The sequence below is a fragment of the Psammomys obesus genome, unplaced genomic scaffold (genome assembly GCF_907164565.1).
Source record: "Psammomys obesus unplaced genomic scaffold, mPsaObe1.curated_primary_1811, whole genome shotgun sequence".
In the NCBI taxonomy this organism is placed as follows: Eukaryota; Metazoa; Chordata; class Mammalia; order Rodentia; family Muridae; genus Psammomys; species Psammomys obesus.
This window is the reverse complement of record NW_026596095.1, coordinates 28,387,929-28,403,148: the sequence shown is the minus strand read 5'-3', so window position 1 is coordinate 28,403,148 and position 15,220 is coordinate 28,387,929.

Below are 15,220 nucleotides of genomic sequence, written 5' to 3'. Positions count from 1 at the left end.
TATCCTGAGTCTACTCAAAAACATAAGTCAAGCATGTATACTGCATATGAAAAAAAAAGGTACTCCTATGTATGTCTACCTAAGCCTTCATCTCTCTCTACCATCCATTAAAGAAACTCTAGGACATTCATGTCAGTGTCTTAGTTAAAAGCAAACTGCTGGTAACTAGCTGCTGGAGCTGGTACATGGATCCAAACTTCTGATAAATGTTTCCATGTTAATCATTTGTCATGATCAAAAGTTTATTTTGTCCTCCGTATATGTGTGGGTGAATTTTTAGAAATTGTCCTCACATATTTCCCAAAGATTTTGTAGCTAGATATTAACAAAACAGTGCAGTTATTTTTGACTGTAAAGTATTTGTCTCTCTTCTTTGTTGGTTTTCACACTTATTTTTCTCAAGTCAGCTAAGAGCTGATGGTAAATATAGTTGCAGAGGCATTAGCAGCAGGATTTTTGTTTTGAGAGCCATTGGCATTTCCTCACTGTCTTCCAACTACAGACAGGTTTGCTACATCACAAAAGAGAAGGACATTTCTTTGGACTGATGAAGAGGGGGAAGAGCTGCTGCTAACAATAGCTCAGAAACACCAGAGTGATATGAATACTCCATTCATTTGATTTTTTTTTCAAAATCTCAATCATTTGCTTTTACTAATGAAGACACAGGAGAGAGAGAGTCAGAGAAAGTACCCAGTTGACCATCCTCTTCAGCCAATGGCCCAAAAATAAAAAAAAATAATAATAAAAAAGTAAAAAAAGAGGATATCTCCTTCTCCATGCAATCTCAAAAATAATAATAATAATAATCCTGGAATTGAATGTCCCTCCCTTGTACTTCCTATGTGCCCCTCCATCCATCTTTCTGACTTGTAAATCTCCATATTTTTTTTCTTCTTATGTTACTCCCTGTCAACTGATTACTTGCTCTGCCCCTTTGACCAATGACTGACTTTATTTAATCCTGTTCAAGCAGAAAGCCCTCAGCTTAAAGGTGTGTGCCCTATAGGACTGAGCCACACCACAATTAGAAACAAGTTTTTCCAGTACACAACACAATCTCAGGGTTCACAATGTGATCCACTATCTTGTAACATATTTGTCCTCAGTGACCTAGCCAAGGCCCTGAAGCTCAGTTGGTAAATCTGTAGGAAAAACTGTACACTGCATTTTTCCAAACTGCACAATTAACTGTTGTGCTTTATCTGCAGGAGGGCGGAAAATGCAACCATAAGGACAAGCGATTACACTGTAGTTCTTTGTGACTTAAAATCTTTAGTTTCCCATAGAATGGATGTAACTTAACAGGGTGGTAAATCATTTTAAATGTTAAAGCTCAAGCATCACAAAATGGAATACAAAAGTAGAGATTAACCAAGGAAAGTTAATAGGTAGAAGGCTGGTGCTACTACTGCCTTTTCTGTTGTTTAGAAGAGGTTTGTCATGTTCTGTCTCTAGAGTTTCTATACCTGTGATTAACACCCAGATACCCACAAATAAAGAAGTGTGTTCTGTGTGCTCTGGGGTGCCTGAATTACCCTTATTTTCATTTGGAATTTCCTTGTCCATTGTGTTTCATTCCCCGGTGAAATCTCTCTTTCCAAGGATTCTCTTTAATGATGCTCAGAACCCAGATAGAGGTAGGTGGGTGTTCTCCAGCTTTCTGATTCCAGGGTGCCTCATTGACTGCCTTTACAATGCCTGTTTCACTTCTTAATTGGAGGGTGTGTGTGTGTCTTTCACAGTTCTCATCAACCTCTGAACTCTGCAACTTAGAAGCTCTGTGTTGGAGAAAAACACTTGTTGATGACTAGCTCAGCTGTGTTGAGAGCTCTTTACCTTCCTTCTGTCTTCTGCACTTGCTGATACAGCATGCGGTATTTGACAGCAGCATTATGTCTCTGCCTTCCCAGTTTTGCAAGCTGAGGATATGCTGGTATTCATTTTGCAGCAGTAGCTGCCTGTGGGTATTTTCTTTTAACCAATCTTTTAATTTTCACATATCTTACAATTTCCCATTTAAAGTGCACAATTTAATGGGTTTTAGCAAATGTACAATTTCACCATCTATTTGAGAACATGATTCATCACCATTTGAAAGAAACCTAGTAGCAATCATACTGTAATTTCTTTCTACACCTTTCTCTGTCCCCACTGTTGGGTACTGATAATTACATTATCAACCTTGTTAAATGCTATCATTTTCTTTTTAATTTTAAAGGAACCAATGCTAGTGACTGTTGATGTTTCCCTATTTTCTTTCCCAGTTTCATGAATTTATCTGCTATTTTTTTACCTTTGCTTCTCAAAATTTCAATTTGTTCTCTTTCACACTATTTTAAATGTTTTGGTTTTTTTTTTATACAGAATTTGCAGAGATTAAAAAGTTATTTTGAAGATATTGTCATTCTAGGTTATATTTTAGTATTACAACAAAAATACTCTGCACTTTCTGCCATTATTAGTAATATGTTTTCTTTTAAAATTATTTATTATTTATTACAATTTATTCACTTTGTATCTCAGCTGTAGCCCCTCCCTTGTCTCCTCCCAGTCCCACCCTCCCTTCTCGCCCTATGCCCCTCCCTTACTCCCCTGATAGGAGAGGTCCTCCTCCCTTTCTATCTAACTCTAGCCTATCAGGTCTCATCAGGACTGGCTGCATTGTCTTCCTCTTGGCCTGGCAAGGCTGTGCCCCCCAGGGGGAGGTGATCAAAAAGCCAGCTACTTATTTGATGTCAGATATCCCCTGCTTCCCTAACTAGGACACCCATATGGAGACTAAGCTACCCATGGGTTCCCCAGCTGAGCAGGGGTCTAAGTTCTCTCTATGTGTGTACCTTGCTTGTAGTATCAGTATCTGCAGGGACCCCTGGGTCCAGATTTGTTGGCTCTGTTGGTCTCATTGTGGAATTCCTGTTACCGCCAGGTCTTTCTATCTCCACTATATTCCGTAAGATTCCCTGTAATCTGCTCAAAGTTTGGGTATGAGTTTCAGCATATGCTTTGATACCCCAATCAGTAGAGTCTTTTAGAGGCCTCCTGTGGCAGGCTCCTGTCCTGTTCCCTGTCTTCTCCTGCTTCTAATGTCTATCCCATTTGCTCTTCTGAATGAGGATTGAGCATCTTTCCTAGGATCTTCCTTGTTGTTTAGCTTCTTTAGGACTATATGTTTATCCTATATTATAAGACTAATATCCACTTATAAGTGAGTATATACCATGTGTGTCTTTCTGTTTCTGGGTTACTTCACTCAGGATAATCTTTTCTAGTTCTACACAATTGACTTCAAATTTCATGATTTCCTTGTTTTTAATTGCTAAGTAATGTTCCATTGTGTAAATGGAGACAACTTCCTGAATAGAAGACCAAGAGCACAGGCTCTAACAGCAAGAATCAATAAATGGGACCTCATGAAACTGAAAAGCTTCTGTAAAGCAAAGGGCACTGTCATCAGAACAAAACAACAGCCTACATACTGGGAAAGGATGTTCACCAACCCTAAATCTGACAGAATATATAAAGAATTCACGAAGTTAAAAAACAACAAATCAAGTAATCCAATTAAAAATGGGGTACAGAGCTAAACAGAGAATTCTCAAAAGAGGAATATAGAATGGCAGAGAAATACTTAAAGAAATGTTCAATGTCCTTAGTCATCAGGGAAACTCAAATCAAAACAACCCTGAGATTTCACCTTATACCCATCAGAATGGCTAAGTTTAAAAACTCAAGTGACAACACATGCTGGTGAGTATGTAGAGAAAGGGGAACCATCCTCCATTGCTGGTGGGAATGTGAACTTGTACAACAACTTTGGAAATCAATCTGGTGCTTTGTTATACAATTAGGAATAGTGCTATCTTAAGATCCACCTACACTACTCCTAGGCATACATCTGAAAGATGTTCAATCATCCATAAAGGACATTTGCTCAACTATGTTTGTAGCAACTCTATTCGTAATAACCAGAATCTGGAAAAAACATAGATGTCCCTCAATGGAGGAATGATACAGAAATTATAGTATATTTACACAATGGAATACTACTCAGAAGTCATAAAATTTGCATAAAAGATCATCCTGAATGAGGTAACCCAGAAGCAGAAAGACATACATACATACATACATGCATACACTTGTAAGCAGATATTAGCCAATTTGATTATTTGTCATTTAAAAGTATACAGTATCTTAGGCCAGTTTAATATGCTAAATTTATTCAATTTTCAAATTTAATCTATCCAAGATTGGTGAAAATGGGATGTACTTTTGAATATGAATGCTTGGTGTTACTATCTTATAACCTTCAGAGACCTTAGGCCTTGGAACTATGGTGCTTCAGACTATTATACAAAAACAGACTATGAAATAATATGTTAATGATAATAATATTGGCAAAATAATTTTAGCTTAATATTTTAGTTTTAACATAAATAAAGGTACATTATATGCATTATTTCAGAAAATTCTCACCACCGTGGAAATTGAGAATGATTCTTACATGAATCTGAAATCAGGAAGGCGACATTCTTCTCTATAGCTTTGTGGGTAGAAATTGGTAGAGTCAATATTCAAACAAGATATGCCATATTTCAGAGCTGCTATCTTTCAATATAACTCTGCAGTCTCAACTGATGATCCTGTGAGAAATGCTTTAGAACATATAATTATTCCATATGAAAAAGCCAATTGTTTTCTACAGTTAGTAGAAGTAAACTGATAAATATTTGAGATGAACATACTATATGAATATATCTATATAAATAAATATAGGTATCTTTGTTAGAAAAATATGAAAGCAATGGTGGGCTGAGTAAAAGCTTTCATGACAGAACATTGACCTCATAACAGTCGTAGGCTCAAGGGCTTGTCTTACTATACTTCTTTGTAATTACTATGATGTGATTGATGTTTGGGGGTGGGGGCTACCAGATTTGACCATATAAAATGGTTATCCATCCTTGCAATGATCAAATCATTAGTGTTGACCTTCAAGACCTTCCAACAGGCACAAAACTTCCATGGACAATCAGGAGAAGAAACATAAAGCACTACTGATGTGTGACTCCCTTATTGATATGATTGATTACAGAACGACCTACATGATTTGGCAGAGATTGTGGGTGGAAAGGCCTCAAGGGGAGAAGCCCTTTGTACAAGAAGATGAGTTGGAGAAGAGGGTACAGGACTGAAAACATAAATTATTGTTTGAAGTAGGAAGTGATAAATGACATCCTCCTGTTGGTGCTCAGTAGTGGCCAGAGGCTATATGAGACCATTAGGAAATGAGTGCCTAGTAAGAGCATCTTTAAAAATACTTCAGTTGACATGACCTTTATTGCTTTAGATGTAGCATATTCTTTTGCAAGTCCTTCAACTCCTGGGGTCATCTGCATATCACAGTTTAACCTTTGCATGGTCTACTCTCCAGGACTACATATTGATCATCTCTGTAAAGGAAGATGAGTATAATCTTTTTATCCAAACTCTATGTGCCAGGAAGGCCAGTAATACTTACATTTGTGAAATTTGAAAGATTCACTCATTTAAAAATCTTGTAGCTTAAATCTTGCAGAATTTTAACAAGGCTGAGGAGAGAAAAATATCAAAACACCAATGAACTTTCATTGCTTCAAATACATCCCACGCATGAGGTCATGACTGATTTTTGATTCATGATTATGAAAATGTTGAATGTGGAAACTACTGATTGGGCCCTCACATCTCCATGCTCCGTGGCATCAAACCAGCACACATGGCTCCCAATTCATGGGATCAAGGTGGTGGTTTCTGGTTTTCTGCTTATGACTCCCTGGGATAGAAGAGGAATTTTCAGCCTGCTATGCTAGCACCTGCTGAGAAACCGCTGTCTGAATTTTAGACAAAAGAAAACTGGCTCTCTTTTCTTTTTCCCAGAGGCTCAAACAAAAATTGTTAGGGTGACCTTGTACTCCTTATTCAGGACCCACTTTGCTTGAGATAATGAGGAAAACTTTCAGAGGAGATCTTCCCCTACAACTTCACCTGCCATCTCTCTCTTTTGTTCTCCTCCCCTCCACTTTTCTTTCTTACATTCAACTCCTTGAATCACGTTTATATATTCTCCTGAATTTCATGCTTAAGATTTCAAGCACCAGTGCCTTAGAAAATGAACTTTGCCTCCTTCTTTTTATTCTTCTACAAAGCAGAGTTGAGTGTCTTGGCTTTTTCATTTGTGCTAGGCCAAGGTAAAATAGTCTGAAGAATCTGACCATTTAGGTTTAGTTGTGAGTTTATAGAAGAAAAGTTAATATCATCCAAGCACTGAGCCAGGTACTTTTTCTTGTGGTTTATCTTTATGTCGGGCATCTCCTATATTAGTGATCAAGAACATGGGAAACACATCAGGAGTTGTGCATCACACTGCAATATCTGCTGAGCTATCTTCTTCACAGAATGATGGGGAAAATATTGTGGGGTAAAATTACGTGTTAGCCCAGTAACAAATTTGGGTTGTTATAAGGTTAAACACAGCCATTCTGAGAAGCCTTAAATTTATTTGTGTACTTCAGAGAAACACACTCAATGGCACAGCTGTGTAGAAACATATCTAATGAGATAATTACTAGGGAAATTGACTCTTGTAATTAAAGCCACAGAAGTCTATCTGAATTCTGGAGAACCAAAAAGCCAGTGATAGTAAATCTGAGTCCAAAGGCTTGAGGGTAAGGAGTTTAAGGGAAGAGGTGATGGATAGCCCAAGCTTAAGAAAGAGAAAATCCTCTTCATTTTATTTAGGTCTTCAGTGGACTGGGTAGTGGCCTTTTACATTGGTGAAAATGATCATCATATGTTTTTTTTTTTTTCTGGCTGCTTTCTGAATTCTTTATATATAGAGATAATTAATCCTCTGGCATGTGTATGGCATTCTATCATTTTCTTCTTGACCTTCTTGCCTGTTTCCTTAGCTGTATAGAAACTTTCTGATTTTAGAGGTGCCAGTTGTCAATTGTTGGACATCATTCTTTGGCTAATGGAATCATCTTCACAAAACCCTTTACTAATCTACATCTTGCAGAATTTCTTCTCTCAGTTTTAGCATTTCAGGTTTCAAATCGAGGGTTTTTTTCTCCTAAAATTGAGGTCTTTGATCAACTTGGAAGTTAAGTTTCGTAGACATGATAGATGTAGATCTATTTTCATTTTTCTGAATGATGATGAAGGCATCCTGTTGAAATTGTCGATTAATTTTTACTATTGATCTATCTTTTAGTAATGCTACTGTTAATCCTAAACAGCTGTATAATCAAATCACCACACAGAGACTATAATTTATTTAGTTAACCTAGAACACAATGTTGGGCAATAGTTACTCCATCCTAAACCTCCAAGCCCTCATAGTTTCCTAACATTTAGATTCACCCATTATACTTGCCTTTTGTGAAATCTTAGGTCTGGTTCGTTCTCCACATTGTTCCAAGACCTCTCCTCTAGCTCTGTCTCCCAGCTTCTGTTCCTCTCCATCTCCCACTCCTTCCTGTCCTCTGGCTCCTCCCCTCTCCTGCCTAGTCCTTCCTCTCCATTGCTTAACATTGTGGCTGGTTGTTTTATTTTGGTATGTTTACACAAAGTTGAGACAGGTGATGCTTAGAATAAGTATCACAATGCAATGTCCCATTGAAACCAGAGAGTGGGGGAGAGAAATCAGCATTTGAATGAACAAGGGTAAGGTGTATATATTTCAAAAGAACATTATACCAACAGCATCCTGTTTTCCAAATGCCATTTGCTAAAAATGTTGCCTTTCCTCTAGTGTATTTTCTTTTTTTTGTTACTGTCAAATGTCAGATGTCTGTAATTGTAAGTGATCATATTTGGGTACTCTCTTTTACCTCATTGGTCAGCAGGATTTATTTTTTGTGCCAGTACATAATATATCTTGAAGTCTGCAATAGTAATCCCTCTAGTATTCTTTTCCCCCCTCAGCATTGCTTTGGCTATATTGTGTGTTTCTGGTTTCATATCAATCCACACTTTTTAATTCTAATCCTTCCCAAAAATGTCATCAGACACACCAAAGAACATACTCTTACAAAGCTATCTAGTTACCTCCTGAGGTAGTCAAGTTGAAACATAAACTTAGGTACTATACACATAGCAGTTATCAAAATAAATTTTTGTCAGAATGAAATTCAGATTTCACAGCAAATAATTTTCACTCCTAGCATCATGTATACTTATGCTAGCTGAAGACAGTGATGAAAGAGGTACTGCTTCTCCCCTTTTGGGAGAAGACATAATCCCTAAGAGTGTGTGTGTGTGTGTGTGTGTGTGTGTGTGTGTGTGTGTATGTGTGACTTAATACTAAAGTTTAAATTTCTCATTCAACAGTTCAGTCTATACTAAAATAAGAATGGTTACATTGCACTAAGATAGAGAGAACAAGAATTAGATGATACCCGTCAAGTTCTTGTAGCTCCAAAGAGAAAGGAATTATTGCCTCATAGATAGAAGTTCACATAAAAATGACTGAAGTTATAAAGATAAGAATATCCTCCATTCCCATTTAATTATCCTATAAAACTTTAAGTATTATATGTTTATATCTTGTGTTCCTAGTAGCTATAGATCTCTGAATTATACTGAGGTTCAAGTCAAAGACAAAGCATTTATTATAAAAAAATGGGCAAATGTGTAATGGTGAATAAGACCGTAAATATTATGTAAATTATTCACACTTCTAATGTTTTACATAATTAAATAATAAAGCATTTGATAAAAACATATATGACCTCAGGTATTACTTTTTTAACTTTAACTTACTATTATGTCTGTATAGGGTCTTTCCTAAATGCTTACTTTTTAAATATTTAAAGCCCAATTTAATAGGTGGTAGTGCTTATATATTTTTTGAGAAACAATGTTTTTATTCAATAAGTGTAAATTATAGTACACACATGAAAAGTTTTGTTAATATAGTATCTTTATAATTGAGAATTCCTCTTTGTTAGCATTAAAACTAATAAGTAATAAAAATTGAAATAATTATTTCTGAATACAACATGATTATTAAAACTTTATGTTGTGTTATGGTATGAGTGTGTGTGTGTGTGTGTGTGTGTGTGTGTGTGTGAAAGAGAAAGAGAGAGAGAGGGAGAATGGCTTAATGGCTTACTCCATGTATAAAATATGGTAGAGCTCCTAACAGCAGAAGAAGAACATTAAATTATGCTTCTTAAGAAGATTAGAACTTGTCAGGTGTGGTGATGCATGCCTGTAATACCAGCACTCAGGAAGGCAGAGGCAGGCAGATCTCTTAGTTCAAGGACATCCTGGTCTACAGAGTAAGTCCAGGATAGCCAAAGCTACACAGTGAAACCCTGACTTGAAACACCACTACCAACAACAACAACAAAAATCAGAACTTCTCCTGGGTTTTTTGTCTTTTTCCTGTTTTTCTTGTGGTGTGTGTGTGTGTGCGTGTGTGTGTGTGTGTGTGTGTGTGTTGTCCATTCTATCTGTATCTCTTCAATGTATTACTTGAAGTCCTAGCTAAAACAGTAAGACAACTAAAGGAGATCAAGGGGATACAAATTGGAAAGAAAGAAGTCAAAGCAGATAATGTGATAGTATACATGATTGACACCAAAAATTCTACCAGGGAACTCCTATAGCTGATAAACACCCTCAGCAAAGGAGTTGGATACAAAATTAACTCAAAAAAATAAGGATCCTTCCTGTAAAAAAAAAAAAAAAAAGACAAATGGGCTGAGAAAGAAATTGGGGAAATAACACCCTTCACAATAGCCACAAAAAACATAAAGTATCTTGATGTATCTCTAGTCAAGTAAGTGAAGGACTTGCACGAAATAAAAAAAAAAATAAGTCACTGAGGAAAAAAATTGAAGAAGATATCAGAAGATGAAAAGAGGTCCATGCTCGTGGGTCAGTAGGATCAACATAGTAAAAATGATCATCTTACCAAAAGCAATCTTCAGATTTAATTCAGTCCCCATCAAACTACCAACACAATTCTTTACAGATATTAAAAGAACAATTCTCAACTTTATATGGAAAATCAAAAAGCCCAAAATAGCTAAAATAAATATAATGTAAAATAAAAGGTCTTCAGGAAGTATCTCTATCCCTGATCTCAAGCTGTACTATAAAAGCAACAGTAATAAAAACAGCATGGTACTGTCATAGAAACAGACTGCTGGATCAATGGAATCAAACTGAAGAGTCAGAAATAAAACCAAATACATGCAACACTTGATTTTTGACAAATGAGCAAAAGCAAACAATGGAAAAAAAAAAGATAGCATCTTCACAAAATGGTGCTGGTCTAAATGGATGTCTACATGTGAAAAATATAAATAGATATATATTTATCACCCTGCACTAAACTGAAGTCCAAGTGGATCAAAGACCTCAACATAAAACCAGACACACTAAACCGCTTAGAAGAAAAAGTGGGGAAGAGCCTTGACCTCATTGGCAAAGGAGACAACTTCCTGAACATAACACCAACAGCTCAGGCTCTAAGAGCAACCATTAATAAATGGTACCTCATGAAACTGAAAAGCTTCTGTAAAGCAAATGACGCTGTTGTCAGAAAAAACAAAAACAAACAAACAACAAAAAAAAAAAAAAACAAAACGACAGCCTACAGACTGGGAAAGGATCTTCACCAACCCTATATCTGACAGAGGGCTAATATCCAGAATATATAAAGAACTAAAGAAGTTAAAAAGCAACAAATCAAGTAATCCAATTAAAAAATGGGGTACAGACCTAAACAGAGAATTCACTGCAGAAGAATATAGAATGGCAGAGAAACACTTAAAGAAATACTCAACATCTTTAGCCATCAGAGAAATGCAAATCAAAACAACCCTGAGATTTCACCTTACACCCATCAGAATGGCTAAGATCAAAAACTCAAGTGACAACACATGCTGGAGAGGTAATGGAGAAAGGGGAACCCTCCTTCATTGCTGGTGAGAATGAAAACTTGTATAACCACTTTGGAAATTATTCTGCTACTTTCTCAAACAATTAGGAACAGCTTTCTCAAGATCCAGCTATACCACTCCTAGGCATATATCCAAAATATGTTCAAGTACATAACAAAGACATCTGTTCAACCATGTTTGTAACAGCTTTATTTGTAATAGCCAGAACCTGGAAACAACCCAGATGTCCCTCAGTTGAGGAATGGATACAGAAATGGCAGTACATTTACACAATGGAATACTAAGCAATCAAAAACAAGGAAATCATGAAATCTGCAGGCAAATGGTGGGATCTATAAAAGAGTGAGGTATCCCAGAAGCAGAAAAACACATTTATATACTCACTTATAAGTGGATACTAGACTTAAAAGATAGGATATACATACTAAAATCTGTACAATTAAAGAAGCTAAAGAAGGAGGACCCGGGGTAAGATAATCCTCACTTAGAAAGACAAATGGGATGGACATTGAAGTAGGAGAAAACAAGAAACAGGACTGGAGCCTACCTTAGAGGACCTCTGAAAGACTCTACCTAGTAGTGTATCAAAGCAGATGAGGAGTCTCATAGCCAAACCTTGGGCAGAGTGCAGTGAATCACATGAAAGAAGGGAGAATTAGTAAGACCTCGAGAGGACAGGTGCTTCACAAGGGCCAAATATATCTGTGCACAGGGGTCTTTCCTGAGAATGATTCTCCAACCAAGGACCATTCATGGATAGAACCTAAAACCCCTGCTTGGACATAGCCCAGGCTAGCTCAGTGTCCAAGTGGGTACCCCAGTAAGGGGAACAGGGATTGTCTCTGACATGAACTCAGTGAATGGCTTTTTGACCTACCCTGCTCCCCAAAGGGAGGAACAGCCTTGCTAGGCCACAGAGGAAGACATTGCAGCCAGTCCTGATGAGATCTGATAAGTTAGGGTCAGATGGAAGAGGATGAGAGCCTCCCCTATCAGTGGACTTAGAGAGGGGCAGGGAGGAGATGAGGAAGGAGATGAGGGAGGGAGGGTGAGATTGGGAGGGAATGAGAGAGGGGGCTACAGCTGGGATACAAAGTAAAACTGTAATTAATATAAAAATTTAATTAAATAAAAGAAAAAAAGAAATACACACAAAAATACTTGCAAACTGAATCCAGGAACACAACAAAAATATCATCTACCATGATCAAGCAGGCTTTATCCCAGGAATGCAGGAATGTTTCAACATAAGAAGATCCATCAATGTAAATGAACTGAAAGAAAAAAAACACACACACACATGATCATCTCATTCAGTGCTGAAAAGCTTTTGACAAAATGCAATACCCCTTCATGTTTGAAGTCTTGGAGAGATCAGAAATACAAGGCATATACCCTAAACACAATAAGGGCAATATACATCAATACTACAGTAAACATGTAGTTAAATGCAGAGAAATGTAAAGCATTCCTGCTAAAATCAGGAACAAGACAAGGCTGCCCACTCTCACCTTATCTCTTCAATATAGTACCTGTATTTCTAGCTAAAACAATAAGACAAGTAAATGAGATCAAAGGGAAGAGAAGTCAAAGCATTGCTATTTGCAGATGATATGATAATATACATAAGTACCCCAAAGGTTCTACCAGAGAATGCTTATGGCTGACAAATACCTCTAGCAAAGTGTCTGGATACAAAATTAATGCAAAAAATTCAGTATCCCTCCTTTACAGAAGCGACAGAAGGGCTGAGAAAGAAATTAGAGAAACAACATCCTTCACAATAGCCACTAATAATGTAAAATATCTTGGTGTAACTCTAACCAAGCAAGTGAAAGTCCTTTATGACAAGAACTTCAAGTCTTTGAAGAAAGAAATTGAAGATTTTAGAAGATGGAAAGCTCTCTCATGTACTTGTGTCTGTAGGATTAACATGATAATTATATTTTAAGTCAAGATGTTTGTTTTGTTTATAGGGGACTGGAGAATTGACTCTGCTACTAAGGGCAACCTTTATTGCTTCTTCAGAGGGCCCACATTTGGTTCTTAGCATCCACAATAGACATCTCAGAACTGACCATAACTCCAATTCCCCAGTGATCTGCAGACCTAAAATCACCTATGTGATATGCACTAATGTGAATATCCACACTTATATTAAACACAGACAGATAATTAAAAATAAAATAAATCTTTGGATGCTGAATATCAGTCAAAGATCGTTATTGAAACCAACAGAAATTTGTTTTGACCAGCTAAAGAAGAAATATGATTTGCTAAAAGATTCTAAGAAGGCTGACAGACTCTTTGGGTGGGTCAGTGAAGTGGGGTTGGAGACAATGGACTTCTGAATGCTGTAGTTAGCACAGCAGCATGAATTCCTTGGTGCCAGTGTTGGATTTTTGTCACCAACATTGAATGCTCCTGTGGTAACCTTGATCTCTGGGGTTCTTAAAACCTAAATCTGGCGGTCGTTAGCATAATCTTCATCATGAAATATTCAATTTCGTGTTTACCTTCTGAATCAAATGTGCTCTGATTGCATCCGATTTCAACAGAGCTTTAGTGAACTGGTACCTTTCACTTGTCCTTTGTTAATGTGACCCTGTATTGTTAGCACAAGTCAATGCAATTACTGAGCATGTGTAGATTTTATCACATTTGCACTGTTTAATCTCAGAATCATCTAGAGCTCTGACATGAATGTTGGCCCATTAGAATAAGAGCAGCAATACATGGCTGAATACAAAGAAGATATTTAATCTATTTTTGTTTAATTTCTAGAATGGGTTTTTGCAGACACTTAGTTGTATCTATTGATCTGAGTTCTTTGGACTTGATACTGGCTTATCTCCCCCTGCCCCCATGGCTTTTTGGTTTCAGAAAGTCTATCACAAGTTCCCCTGTCATCATTTCATTCACATGTATTACATTTAATATGTCTCAGATGCTCTGCTTTATGAGCCCAGAATGCAAAACACATGGAGCCGACAAATGACCTGCTCAGGAATATGCCCTGGAGTATGAGCCCTTGTAAGGAAGACCAAGTTACATGTGGGCATTTAGGTCATGAAATACAGCTAGTACTGCACAATTTTTAGTTTATTATGTTTATTTATTTAATATATTTTAATATTTTTTTCTTGGCTCATGGCTAGCATATTGACAGCCAAGTTCTTCAATGGAGACATTTATCTAAGAATTGCCCAGTGATTACTTGCAGGTTCAATAAATGAGTGGTTTTTTTTGTTTGTTTGTTTGTTTTTTTTTGTTTTTTGACACCAGAACTGCTGCTTTGCTCATTGCACTCATTCCTGAGAGGTCAAGCTGTCTTTGTACAAAGTTACGACATAGCTATGCAACACACCAAATGATGAAAGTATTAGCCTGTTAATTTTGCTCTAGTCTGCTTTTCTTAATTCCAGGTGAAGCTACTTTCCTATGAATGGCACATTTGGATCCAATCTCTCTTTTTTTTTACTTGTTTTACTTCCTCTTCCTTTCAGAGATGTATCATAGGGTATATAATGTTAGCTTGTGATCTTCTCTACTGCTATAGGTTAGGGTGGTAATCGTGAGCTGAATAACATAGGAAGGATTCTACTAATCAGTTATATTTAAATTTGCATTTGCTTACCAATTAAGACTGATGGATTATTATCACCTAACATTGCTAACCTGGAAGTCCAATGTCCATTTTTTTTTTCATATTGATTGATTTCAAAAATTTAAGGATCAACACCTAAAGTTAGGAGGAAGATTTTTTGAGATTGCAGTTTGAAAGGTTTATTGATAATGTTGCTAATAAAACACATAAAACCTGGACTCAAACCAATAAAACAAACACTCCATTTCATGAATAAAATTGAAATTAAGGAGTTGGTCCTCTAAACTTTCATTTAAAGTCATAATTATTTCTATGAATTCCGACAAGATTTTCTTGCTAAACCAATCTTCATTGAGATACTGGTAAGCAGTATCCTTACGAAAAAAAATGAAGCTTCTATACTCACGCTCACACATAGAAATGCACACATACACACATACACACTTCAGTCATGGGTCCTAATTTTATTTACATAACATTAGTTGTGTACCATCAATGTCTAGTTTAAAGGCTTTATGATATTTTTCTTTTTTCTTTTTTTAATATTTATTTTATTTAATTTTTAATTACACTTTATTTACTTTGTATCCCCCTCTCTAGTTCCCTCCCCCCACCCCTCCCAATCCCTCCCTTCCTTTTCTTTCTCAACGCATGC